The sequence below is a fragment of the Pogona vitticeps genome, chromosome 2 (genome assembly GCF_051106095.1).
Source record: "Pogona vitticeps strain Pit_001003342236 chromosome 2, PviZW2.1, whole genome shotgun sequence".
Classification (NCBI taxonomy): domain Eukaryota; kingdom Metazoa; phylum Chordata; class Lepidosauria; order Squamata; family Agamidae; genus Pogona; species Pogona vitticeps.
In genome coordinates this window covers 29062211-29074322 of record NC_135784.1, presented here as the reverse complement: position 1 = coordinate 29074322, position 12112 = coordinate 29062211, and positions in this window count along the sequence as shown.

Here is a 12112-nt window from a genome sequence, read left to right as displayed (position 1 = left end):
TTGTCCCATCATGGCAACACTTATCTTATTCAAAATGCCTAAGACTACAGCTTTTCAACACAAGCTTGTGCTGACTACTCAAAAGTAACGCCCATTCAGCACGGGGAGCTGTAAGTATGTAAAGAATGGCAGACTTACCCCTTTGCAATTTTTTTTAATTGCCTGTGATCACAGTTAATTAGGGCACATGAAATGGAAGACAGGACCTCTTTCCTTTCAAGCAGTTGTTAAAGGTACAGGAATTGTGTCCTCCATTTTATGTCATTTTCCTCCTTTGTTCAACCATTCAATGTCTGTATGCTGTTTTTCATTCCCAAAGGAGGCCCCAAATAACTCAATATTACCATGCCCAAACAAATACAGTTCTGTTTACAAATAAAAATTATGAAACAAAATGCTGTAATCATTTTAATAAGTTCAATATCTGAGGTGAAAGATTAAATTAATGAACAGAGTTCATGAAATGAATAGATTCCTGTGTGGAAACATTTGAACTGCTGTTGAGAAGCCATCCAAACTAATGTTTGCTCAAGAGTTGAAGCCCTTACTCCCAGAAAATGGGCATATCATCCCACTGTCTCGACACCAAGGAATACCCAGCCGGGAGGACTGTTGGAGCCTTAAATATTATTCATAGAAGTGAAGTTAGCCTCAGATAAAAAGCAGGGCGCATCCGAACATATACAGAATATTTTACCTTTACTATTGAGTAATACACATTGCCCCAAATTATCTAAGATTAAGAAAACTGTTACCGGGCATGGATGTGATCTGTAAACTAGTCTGAATGCTGGTACCTCACATTTTATATTTTACTACTTCTACAAAGAACTCAGAAAAGTATATAATGGGGCAGCAGTTTGAATCCTCACAACAATCATGTGAGGCAGATTAAACTCAAAATGTATGACTGGCTGGGGATGTTTTGCAGCATGAAAAAGAATTTAGTAAATAAACATTAAGAATAAAATGCTGGGTACAGTGGACTAATTTCCATTTTGCTCCAAACCAGAGTTGTCCCATTGAAGTGGGAGTTGTAAGTAGCAGTAAAAGCCCCATTCATTTTGGTAAGTATAGCTAGCTAGAACTAGTATTGTATTACATTCATCCTATTATGCCTTGTTGAGCTGCATTGTTTTTTTTTCTAAATTTTGTGTCCCACCCTGTTTCCAGCAACCTCAATGCCACATGATCTACCCGTGTCACCCGTGCAAGCCAGGAGGTGAGGCTGAGGAGCCTGACGCCGAGAGAGGCCCGGAAGGAAAAGACTAGAAATCGGGCCTTCTCGGCGGTGGCTCCTCGCCTCTGGAACAACTTACCTCCTGAGATTTGCGCGGCTCCCTCGCTGGGCATTTTTAAGAAACAATTGAAAACACTGATGTATAGGCAGGCTTTCCCAACAGATAATCCCTGACGATTTTTCTTTTATATTCTTTGATTTCTATTTTTGTCTATTTGTAATGTTTTTAATAATTTTATTGTTGCTCCGATTGTAAGCCGCCTAGAGTGGTCTAGTATGACCAGATAGGCGGGATAGAAATAAAATAAAATAAAATAAAATAAAATATAATATAATATAATAAAATATAATTAATTAATTAATTAATTAATTAATTAATTAATTAATTAATTAATTAATTAATTAATTAAATAAATAAATAAATAAATAAATAAATAAATAAATAAATAAATAAATAAATAAATAAATAAATAAATAAATAAATGGAGATGGCCCATGTTCTAGCCTTCTCTAGATTGGTGGGTTTGGATGTAACCCTCAGTGTTTCTTTGGTGTCTTCAGCTGATGAGATTCTTAAGTCCAAAACTTACAAGGGGTCCCAGGTTGAGGGAAATCGCTCTGGTTTTATCATCACAACAACCTTGTGAAGAAGCTAAGGCTTCATGAGAGTGACTGGCCCACTGAGAGCTTGATGGACTGCGTGGAAGACATTTTAGCCCCATCTCACTGATCAAGAAATCAGCCTCTATGAATCAATACATTGGTTCTGGTTGTTCTGATAGATCTATTTTAAACTACACAATAGGTTACCTTTTATGTACATCTTATCTGAAGTTTCTGGATGCATAGTTTAGTCAAGTCAAGTGTAACAAAAAGGCAAAGGTGTTCCAGTGGCACTTTTCAAGCTCACACATTTGTTTAAGCATGAGCTGTTGTGGATTCTAAACAGCTCCATCAGATGCATGTTTATTCACAGGTTATTTATGCATGCATTTATTCATGTGTTTATTTAGTTAGTTATGTAAATAGGTTTTACTGCACTTTTAGTCTCCAATTATAAAAAAAGGCTCTAGCAGCAGTTTGCAAACAACTGTAATAGCCTGTGTCTGCCCTCAGGCATGCCATTGGCCTGACCTTGTGAGCCACAAGACACTGAGGGCTTTCCCCACGAGATGGACGGTTTCCCTCCTGGACATTCTTCTTCAGCAAAAGCCACAATTCTCTTTTTCCTTTCTTCCTGCTGCCTCATTATGAAATACATGATTATGTCTCCATTTGGCATGAAACAGCCTTCTCCAACCTAGGTCTCTCCTTGCAGAATGTGCAAGATAGTGAGTTGTTGTCCAGTTCATGTCTAGGTCTTGAAGCTGAAGAAGGCATAGAAAAATCTGAAAAGCTAAGCAGCTTGGTAGCAGGAAAGTGTCAATACAGCAGTGCAGAGCCACGATTTTGGGCTGCAGCTCCTAGAATTCTGTAGGCAGCATAGCCTGGGCATAATCCCTGGGGAATTCTGAGAACTGTAGTCAGAAAACAAAAATCTGCCCAGCTCTAGTCAACTTCTGGATGGTTTTGGACTGCAACCTCCATGATCCAGCATCACTAGCTAGCAGGCCAAAGTTGATGGGAATTACAGTCCAACAACATCCAGATGGCCTTTAGGATTAAAAGTGCCAAAACAGATATGCCATTTCAGGGTATTTGCTGCATACAGTTTATTGATTTCATTGGAATGCACTCTGGTGTTGTGATGATGACTGTTATAACTTTTCTAGTTGCTGCCAACGCATGTTCAGAAATAATCCAATTTATTTAGTAAAATGTGTAGTACTAGCCCCATGATCTGTTAATAAAGAGGGAAATAAGATCTAAGAATAATACACATCATTTATTTATTTATTTATTTATTTATTTATTTATTTATTTATTTATTTATTTATTTATTTATTTATTTATTAAACTATTTTTACCCCGCCTTTCTCCTTAAAAAGGACCCAGGGAGGGCGTACATCATTGAAAGACAATATTTAAAGCTGAAAAAGAAATGAGTATACAACAGTGGTTTACATAATTAAAAAGCAATATATAAAGCTACTGTAAGAACAATGAGTATAAAGAGTCAGCTTACAACATTACAAGACAATAGCAAAATTAAAATATCTATCTAAAATAGTAAGTATACAAATATTAAAAAGGGACAAATACTACTCTGAGAAATGTAGAGTAGTACTAAAAAGCCCAGTCAAAGCAGTTATGCAAAACAATCTAACAATCACAGTCATGGAATACACAGAGAAATAAATACAGTACAGTAAATAGTTTGTGGGTGATCTGTGGGAATCTTTATTTTATAGATATGCTAAAGGTCCACATGTTCCTGAATAAAGAGATGATTTTAAGTGCTTGATTGATTTTGATATTAATGCAATTTAGTGTATAACCTGTTTTTAATTTCACCATGTTCTCGTGAAGCACCTCCAGCCCTGTGTTTGTTGTTGTTGTTTTTTTTTTTGAAAAGTGGGGAAATAAACATAATGAATGAATAAAGGATCATTAGTCTTCATTCTTATTTTAAAGGCTGCAGCCCCCATTTCCCTGGAAATTTTCTTTCCTCATAATCAATCGAGATCCCGGCTCACCAAACATTCTAATACTGGCATTGATACTGGCATTTACTACTCATCAAGGCCTATAAAGTGATAAAAATTCAGCTGATGGCTGAGAGATAAAACCCCAGCAGTCAAGGTCTCTCCCTCAGGTTCTCAGACCCTCCTCCCCCACCCCTTAACCCTAGAAGTGAGAACTGACTCTGGAAGCAGGACAATGTATCAAAGCAACTTTAGTGTTTATTATCTTGCTAAGTGAGCTGTCAGCTTATCAATGGTTCTTGGCCAAAGCCTTGATGGCTCTCCTGTAGGGTTGGTTTCCTGGACTCCTATTCTCTCTGGTCCAAGAGAGTTTCAGGCCTCCCCCCACTGCCCATGTCCAAAAGGACCCATCAGCTTCTCCCCCCCCCCTCCCAACAATGAGGCATTCACACCTCTCCCCTCTCTGACAGGGCCCCCTCCCCAAATTTATCCCAAGGATAGTTGTAAACAAGCTTTTCCACATTCTTGCTTGGTGGAAATCAGGTTCATAGGATTTAACCATAGGGTTTAAAAGTACAGTATCCATTTCATTATGTGATTCCTGTGAGCTGATTCAGAGCAGACTCTGAAGGTCAAGAAGTTCTCTGGTTTAGATATTGCCTCTGCCAAGAACTTGCTTGAACAAGATACGCTTTCTCACTTTTAGTCGCCTGCATCCGCTCGGCAATATGGGTGGAGGCTGGGAGTCTTATTTTGGGAGCCCTACCTTCCCAAATGGACCAGCTAGCATGGCCACTGCTGGCTAGTAGTCATGCTGGCTGGGCAAGGGAATTACAGGCTTTAAAAGTAGCTTTTTAAAGCCCTGAAAATAGGTATTTGTGCAAGTATTGTGTGCTGTCAAGTTGATTCCGAATTATAGCGACTCTTTTCAGGGGGTTCCAGGTAGAGAGTACAGTACTCAGAAGTGGTTGACCATTCCATTCTTCTGGGGGCATCCTAGGATCGTGCAGCTTGCCCAAGGCTACACAGGCTGGCTCTTCTCCTAGGCGGCACAGTGGGGAATTGAACTCCCAACTTCTGTCTCACTGAGCTAGAGCGAGTATTTTATTTCCTGAATGCAGTGTCCTCTCCTCTTGCAGTAAGGCTTCTATTGCATGACAAGTTGCCAGATGCATCCTGCTATGCCTAGAAAGGGCATACAGCAGGAAGATTGTCAGAGCTGGAGTGTGGGCAATCCTTAGGCCATTGCCCTATACATTTAGACAGTGGCTTACTGGCCTAGGTTTTTATTGGACCCAATATCTCTGCTAAAAGGAAGGGTGTGGGAAATTTCACAGGAAGGTGGTCCCACAAGAGTCAGTGTAGGACCTTGCCCTGACTAGTACTGGTTTAATAATTCTTCTTTAAATGGCAATGTATACCAGCTCTCTTAACTACAATCCACCACATTTTAGATCCCCTTGAAACTTATGCCAGAGTGTTGTAGCACAGCCCTACATTTTTGAGGACACCTAACCAAAATGGTGGGACGTGGTGGCGCTGCGGGCTAAACCGCAGAGGCCTGTGCTGCAGGGTCAGAAGACCAAGCAGTCGTAAGATCGAATCCACGCGGTGGAGTGAGTGCCCGTCGCTTGTCCCAGCTCCCGCCAACCTAGCAGTTCCAAAGTATGTAAAAATGCGAGTAGATAAATAGGGACCACCTCAGTGGGAAGGTAACAGCGTTCCGTTTCTAAGTCGCACTGGCCATGTGACCACGGAAGATTGTCTTCAGACAAAACGCTGGCTCCATGGCTTGGAAACGGGGATGAGCACCGCCCCCTAGAGTCGGACACGACTGGACAAAAATGGTCAAGGGGAACCTTTACCTTTAACCAAAATGGTATGACTGATGGATTAAATCAGGATTCCTAGTTAGCACTCTGAAATCCAAAACTGCCCTCTTCACATCTAACCATCTGCACATTTACCCTGCTTTTTGCAGCATCTCCTAAAATGGACTGATATAATCAGTGTGGGAGCCACTTGATTAACTCACGATCAACATTGTCCATGCTAAAGTTTGATCAGTTTTCGATACAATGCATGTAGCCATGTATCTTAAATTCACATCTTACCATCTTGGTAAGATAGTGCATGTTTATTGGTTTAACTGCTTTTTAACTTTGTTGCGCCACCCAGAGTAGATCTTTGGTCTAGATGGGTGGGGTAGAAATCCAATAAAATAAATAAATAATTGTGCACAGCTGACTAAATATGGTGCAACACCCTACGATTCGTATAACAGTCATATGTTTTTTAGGACAATGATATAAATATATTTTAAATTAATAGTCATAATTTTAAATGGTTGGTGCTATCAAGAAGAGGGAAATAATGTATGGCGAAATTCTTGAGAATAACAACATTGCTGGTGGTTTATAACAGTAGACATAAGTCAGAATTGACACGGCAGCACATGATTATTATTTATTTGACCTCAAGAGGACCCAAGGCAGTTTACAGTACTAAAACAAGATTAAAAACAATAAATAAAAGATTAAAAAAGAATAAAGCAGATATCAAACTTGCATCTAGTAGTTAAAGTAGTGAATAATACTGTACTGGAATATTAGCAAAGTTGTTCCTGAGAAAACTACCTCATGAGACCTCTGTCTTTCCTGCCACAGTGTGTGTATGTGAAAGCTTTGTGAGGAAACCGATTTTGTTACGCATTCACACAAAATCAAACAGGAGTGTGAAAAAGTAAATTTCACGAAACCCCAGAACCAACACGAACTCTTTCACTCAAAAGTTATGCCAGTTTTTGAGATGGCTCCTGTACATGCTGTCTGTCCCATCCACATGCACAATGGACTAAACGTGGTGTAGCTTCCACAGGTGTTCAGAGCGCAAACGGTGTACCTTTTCATTTTTGTCTATTTTTGATTATTTAAGTGGTTAAACTTTTGCTTCGTACAAAGATAAATAATGGTAGACCAACCATCAATCCCAAGTTTTTAAAGAGTATCTATTTTAATTGTTATTTTAATCGTTTTATCTTTTATTGTATTTTAATTGTTGTAAGCCGCCCAGAGACCTTTGGGTAGAGTGGGCGGGATACAAGTTAAATGAAGTAAGTAAGTAAGTAAGTAAGTAAGTAAGTAAGTAAGTAAGTAAGTAAGTAAGTAAGTAAGTAAGTAAGTAAGTAAGTAAGTAAGTAAGTAAGTAAGTAAGTAAGTAAGTTCTGGCTGCAGATTTAGAAGCCAGTATGTACGTGAACAAGCAGGGTTAGTGCGTCAAGGGTTTTATTGACTGGAGAACGAGTGTAGTGTAGCACTTAAAACTAGGGTAGGGCCATACACAGCTCAGAAATTAATCTGTGTAGCCCCAATTTAGGGTTTAGCTAGCTGGATAGCTTAGTGTCTTGGGTTCCTGGCTGCAGAGCCGGAGGTTGGGATCCTGATTCCCACACTCTCCCTTACAGAGAAGTCAGCCCAAACAGCCTTGGGTAAGCTTCCGAGTCCAAGGGCAACCCCAGAAGAAGGCTATTTTAAATTACTTCTGAATATTCTGTGTCTAGCAAACCCTGGAAGGGGTGACCATAAATCAGAATCAATGTGACAGCAAGCAGTTAAGGCTCCTGATTGGACTGAAATGGAAGGAGCTTGGAAAACCTATGTTGTTAAAGTGTATTTATACCTATAAGAATTGCAAAGAAATAGTGTTATAATACAGAACTCTTTTAGTAGTGAATTAATTTGTATATTGTGTAAACGTATGATTGCATGAAGGTCTCTGCTCCTGCCATATCTCCATTGTGGCTTTTAATTTTGCAACATCTTTGTTCCAAAACAAAGAAATTTGTTTTTAAACTTCAGAATTACCTTTGAAGGATCCTTTGAACATAGGTGAATCTCCAAAGTGAAATGATATAATATATTGGATAAGCAAGATAATGGGTCAGTGTTTGTATTATTCCCCAGAAAGAATGAGAATTTATCTGATGAAGAGATCTTGGAGACTGGGAGAAATGAAGTTGCTAATATTTGGGGAAATGCTCAAAAACATTCTTCTTGAAGATATATGGATAGGATATGGATACTTGTGTTGATGAAGAAATTGACTGCTTGCTTTAGAGAGAGTGTGTGTGTGAGCGTATGTGTTCTGTGCTGTCAAGTCCGAACCCCACTTATAGTGGTTTCAGGGTAAGTGAGACATTTAAGGAGTGGTTTTACCTGTTCCACTCCTCCAGTGAGTTTCCAGGTACAAGTGGGGATTTGAACCCTGTTCTCCAGAGTCCTAGTCCTACACCACACTGTCAATCAGTAGGCTGCTCAGAGGGAAAATAAAAGAAGATGAGGTACACTTAGTTGGTTTTTTGCTTGGAATTAAATGGGGAGGATTAAATTTTGAGAAGTTGGGTGGACTACTGGTCTTCTGTCTTTTAAGCTTGAGAGAATGCATGCATTAATGCATGACAGGAATGGATAGTATTATTAACAGAGACAAATCTATTGTGTGTGTGATTGTTTGGGTAATTGGGTTATAGGTCGTGCAATACAGAGTAATCTCTTTCATTGTTTTTCTCTTTTCCAAGGATTGTCAATAAATCATCATCATCATCATCATCATCATCATCATCATCATCATCATCATCATCATCATCATCATCATCATCATCATCGATATGGTCTTTGACTGGTATCATATAAGAGATACAGTTGTACCTTGACTTATGAACTTTATCTGTTCTGGAATGGCGTTCGTAGGTCAAAAAGTTTGTAAGTTGAAGCATCATTTCCCATAGGAATGCATTGAAAACCATTTAATGCGTTCCGAGGGAAGAAAAAAAGCAAAAAGGCACCATTGGAGGTCTCAAAGGGCTTTTCCCCCCAACATCCCAGGAAGCCCTTTGAGACCTCCGAAGGCAAAAAAGGAGGGGGAAAGTACTTAAGTATCAATATCAGTTTAATATATATGCTGTTCTTTGTCTTTTTGAAACCTGTAGTACCCTTTTTTTAATTAGCAGCTGATCTTTCATGTCTCTCGATTTTTCAAAATTCCCTTTCTGTTCATTTGGGTATAGGGAATTTACAATTAAATAATTATATATTCATCTTGCAAGTACTCATGTGCGTAACTTGAACATTGTTGGAAGGCATGTGATAATTACAGGGTTCATTACTGTTTTCTTGGTCTTTTATAATGAAGAATGTTCTACCTCTTGTCATCCAGTTTTCAGTTGTGGAATTTTGAAGCAGGTGGTTGAATTACACTGCCATACATTGATGGAGACTTGTTAGATGCTTTAACCAACATGACCAGATAGGCAGGGTATAAATAAATAAATAAATAAATAAACAAACAAACAAACATCCGTGCAGCAAATTGGGTCCAGGTGCATTCTAGTTTTTCAAAACTTTTACTTGTCTCTTAATAATTTCAGTTATGAAATTACAAGGAAGATCCCCACATTATTACAATATCATCCATACGTTATCCTTGGCTTTCTTTACAGATACTGTATCTTTAATCCAAGAGGCACTGGACTTTCCCAAATTTCTTTCCAAAATCTTAAGCAGTATCTTTACATAACCCTAATTTCTTTTGAAATAAATATTCTCCTAATTATTTATAGAATACTTGTTGGATGTTGCAAAATTGCGTGTTTTCCCTATGCAGTATAAGTGTTGATCATACCTTTCAATTTTCTTTGCTGTAGTTGTTACCCATTGTTTTAATGTTTCCAGAATTTCAAGTATTATTTTCCTTTCTAAGTCATATTTTTAAATTAGTCTGGGTTTTACTTTTTCATTTTTAGGTTTTACATTGTTCAAGTGTTTTAAATTGCTAATGTGTGCATGTAATTTCTTCGTTGTCATCGTCTTCTTCGTCATCATCATCATCTTCATCTTCAACACTTGGGCCTGACACAGTTGTCTACTTGTGGGTTACAATGACGTTCGGGTCTTGGGAAATCCAGATTAACTTCCATCATTTCAGCTTCAGTTCTGACCCCTTTGAATGAGATGCAGTTATTTCTAGAAGGTTGGTTTCACACCATCTGGTTATTAGGGTACAGGGTGCTCCAGCACAGTTATGCAAAAGAGTTGAATTCAGCTGAAAATGCACATATAAGCAGAGTGACTACTTGCGTATCATGAAAAAGGAAAACATCCACCGAAAAGGATGGAAGAGGATGCCATCTGGCATAAAATTGCAGAAGCTATTTATATCCACAGATGCAAAATAAGAAATGGTTTTTATAATTAAAACTGAGTTACAACGAGTCTGACTCAGATAGATAACACTAGTGCCCTGTGGGCCTTCTGAATCTGCTCTTCAGGCACTTCTGGTGGATGGGTACCTTTTTTTTTTTTTGTATTTTTATTTTTTATAAGGGATAACAAAAAGGAAAAGGGAATTGGGATTGATGAGGAAGAGGGGAGACAATAACATACTTTCATCCATTCTGTACCTATTGCCATATCAAGATTTTAAATTATTCTATTTACTCTTTTCTGCCTTCTAGATTCAGTTCTCCTTTCAATATGTACTGTTCACAAGCTGCCTGTTGATTCTGTCCACTTGTTAAATAGATCCCATCTTTCTGTTGCCTTTTGCAAGGGATAGTCCTTCATAACTTCTGATAAAATGTCCATTTCGGCTATTTCCCGTATCTTTTCAATAAGATCTTCTTGTTTCGGTACCGTTGATCTTTTCCAATTTTTAGCATATAAAATTCTAGCTGCCGTAACTATGTATATAACTATATAATTCTTTGACTTATCTATATTTTCAGGTATCATACTCAATAAAAACAGTTCTGGGGTTAATGGCACTTTACAGAGCAATATTTGTTCCAACATTACATGTACTCTTTTCCAATATTGTTTCGCTACTCCACATGACCACCACATATGATAATAGCTTCCCACTTGTGATTCACATTTCCAACACTTATTTGATACATCTGTATACATCTTTGACAATTTTTCTGGGGTCATGTGCCATCTATAAAACATCTTATATATATTCTCTTTAAAGTTCACCGATCTTGTAAGCTTTATATTATTTTGCCATATTTTCAGCCATTGATCAATATCAATGTTATGCCCTATATTTTGTGCCCACTTAATCATACATTCCTTAACCATTTCATCTTGCATCTTAATTTCCAACATATAATTATACATTTTCTTAACAGTTTGTTCTTTTGAACCTAATAAAAGTTTGTCAAAAATCGTTTGCTCTAAGTAGAAGCCTTCTATTTTATCTTTTGTATATCTAGATTCTAGCTGTGCTCTAGGCCACCACTCTATATATATATTCTGTGACTCTAGCTCTTCTTTAGACTTTAGTTCACCATCCTTTTTTAATAGATCTTGATATTTTAAAAAGTTTGTTTTTGTCATAAGACTGGGTTGGATAAAGGCCTCTAACGGTGACACCCATACAGGTATTTTGTAATAAATTTGTTGTACAATTTTTCTCCACATTCCCAGTAAAGCTCTTCTTATCATATGTGAATTAAAAATTTTTTGTTCTTTGTCCTTTTTATACCATAAATAGGCATGCCAGCCTAATTGCAAATCATGTCCCTCCAAGCTAAGTAATCTATCATTTTCTAGAGTTATCCATTCTTTTATCCAATCTAGAATACAAGCTCTATAATACAGAACCCAGTCAGGAAGACCAAAGCCACCCCTCTGCTTAGCATCTTGCATTGCCTTAATTTTAATTCTTGGTTTTTTACCTTGCCATATAAATCTCATGATTATCTTATTAAATTCTTTGAAAAATGACTGTTTTAATATTATAGGGATTGACTGAAATAAGAATAGGATTTTTGGTAAAATAGTCATTTTAATTGCTGCAATTCTTCCCAACAACGATAGTTGTAATTTGTCCCATTTCTCCAAATTATTCTGTATCTCCTGGTGGATGGGTACCTTCAAGGTCCCTCACCTTTATCCTTCACCATTTGGGAAAAGAATATTGCAAAATGTGGACCTTGTGCTGCCAGCTTGACATAGGTTTGGGGTGAAAAAGGCTAGGTTTCCTGTGGCCTAGGCATCACCCTGTCCCCGATGGAATGTCGATCTGTAATCTCTCTCTGTCTCACTTCAGGGAAAGCACCCAAGAACCTGTGACGCCTTTAATGTTGACCGAAGAAGAAGACCTCTCTTCAGTGACACCTTGGTCTGCCTGACTCAGATAAGAGTTTCTACCCTGCAGGCTAAAGTGGATTAAGTCTAAACTATTTTACGATCTGAAGTCTGGCCCATCTCCAGCTTGTCCAGGGCTC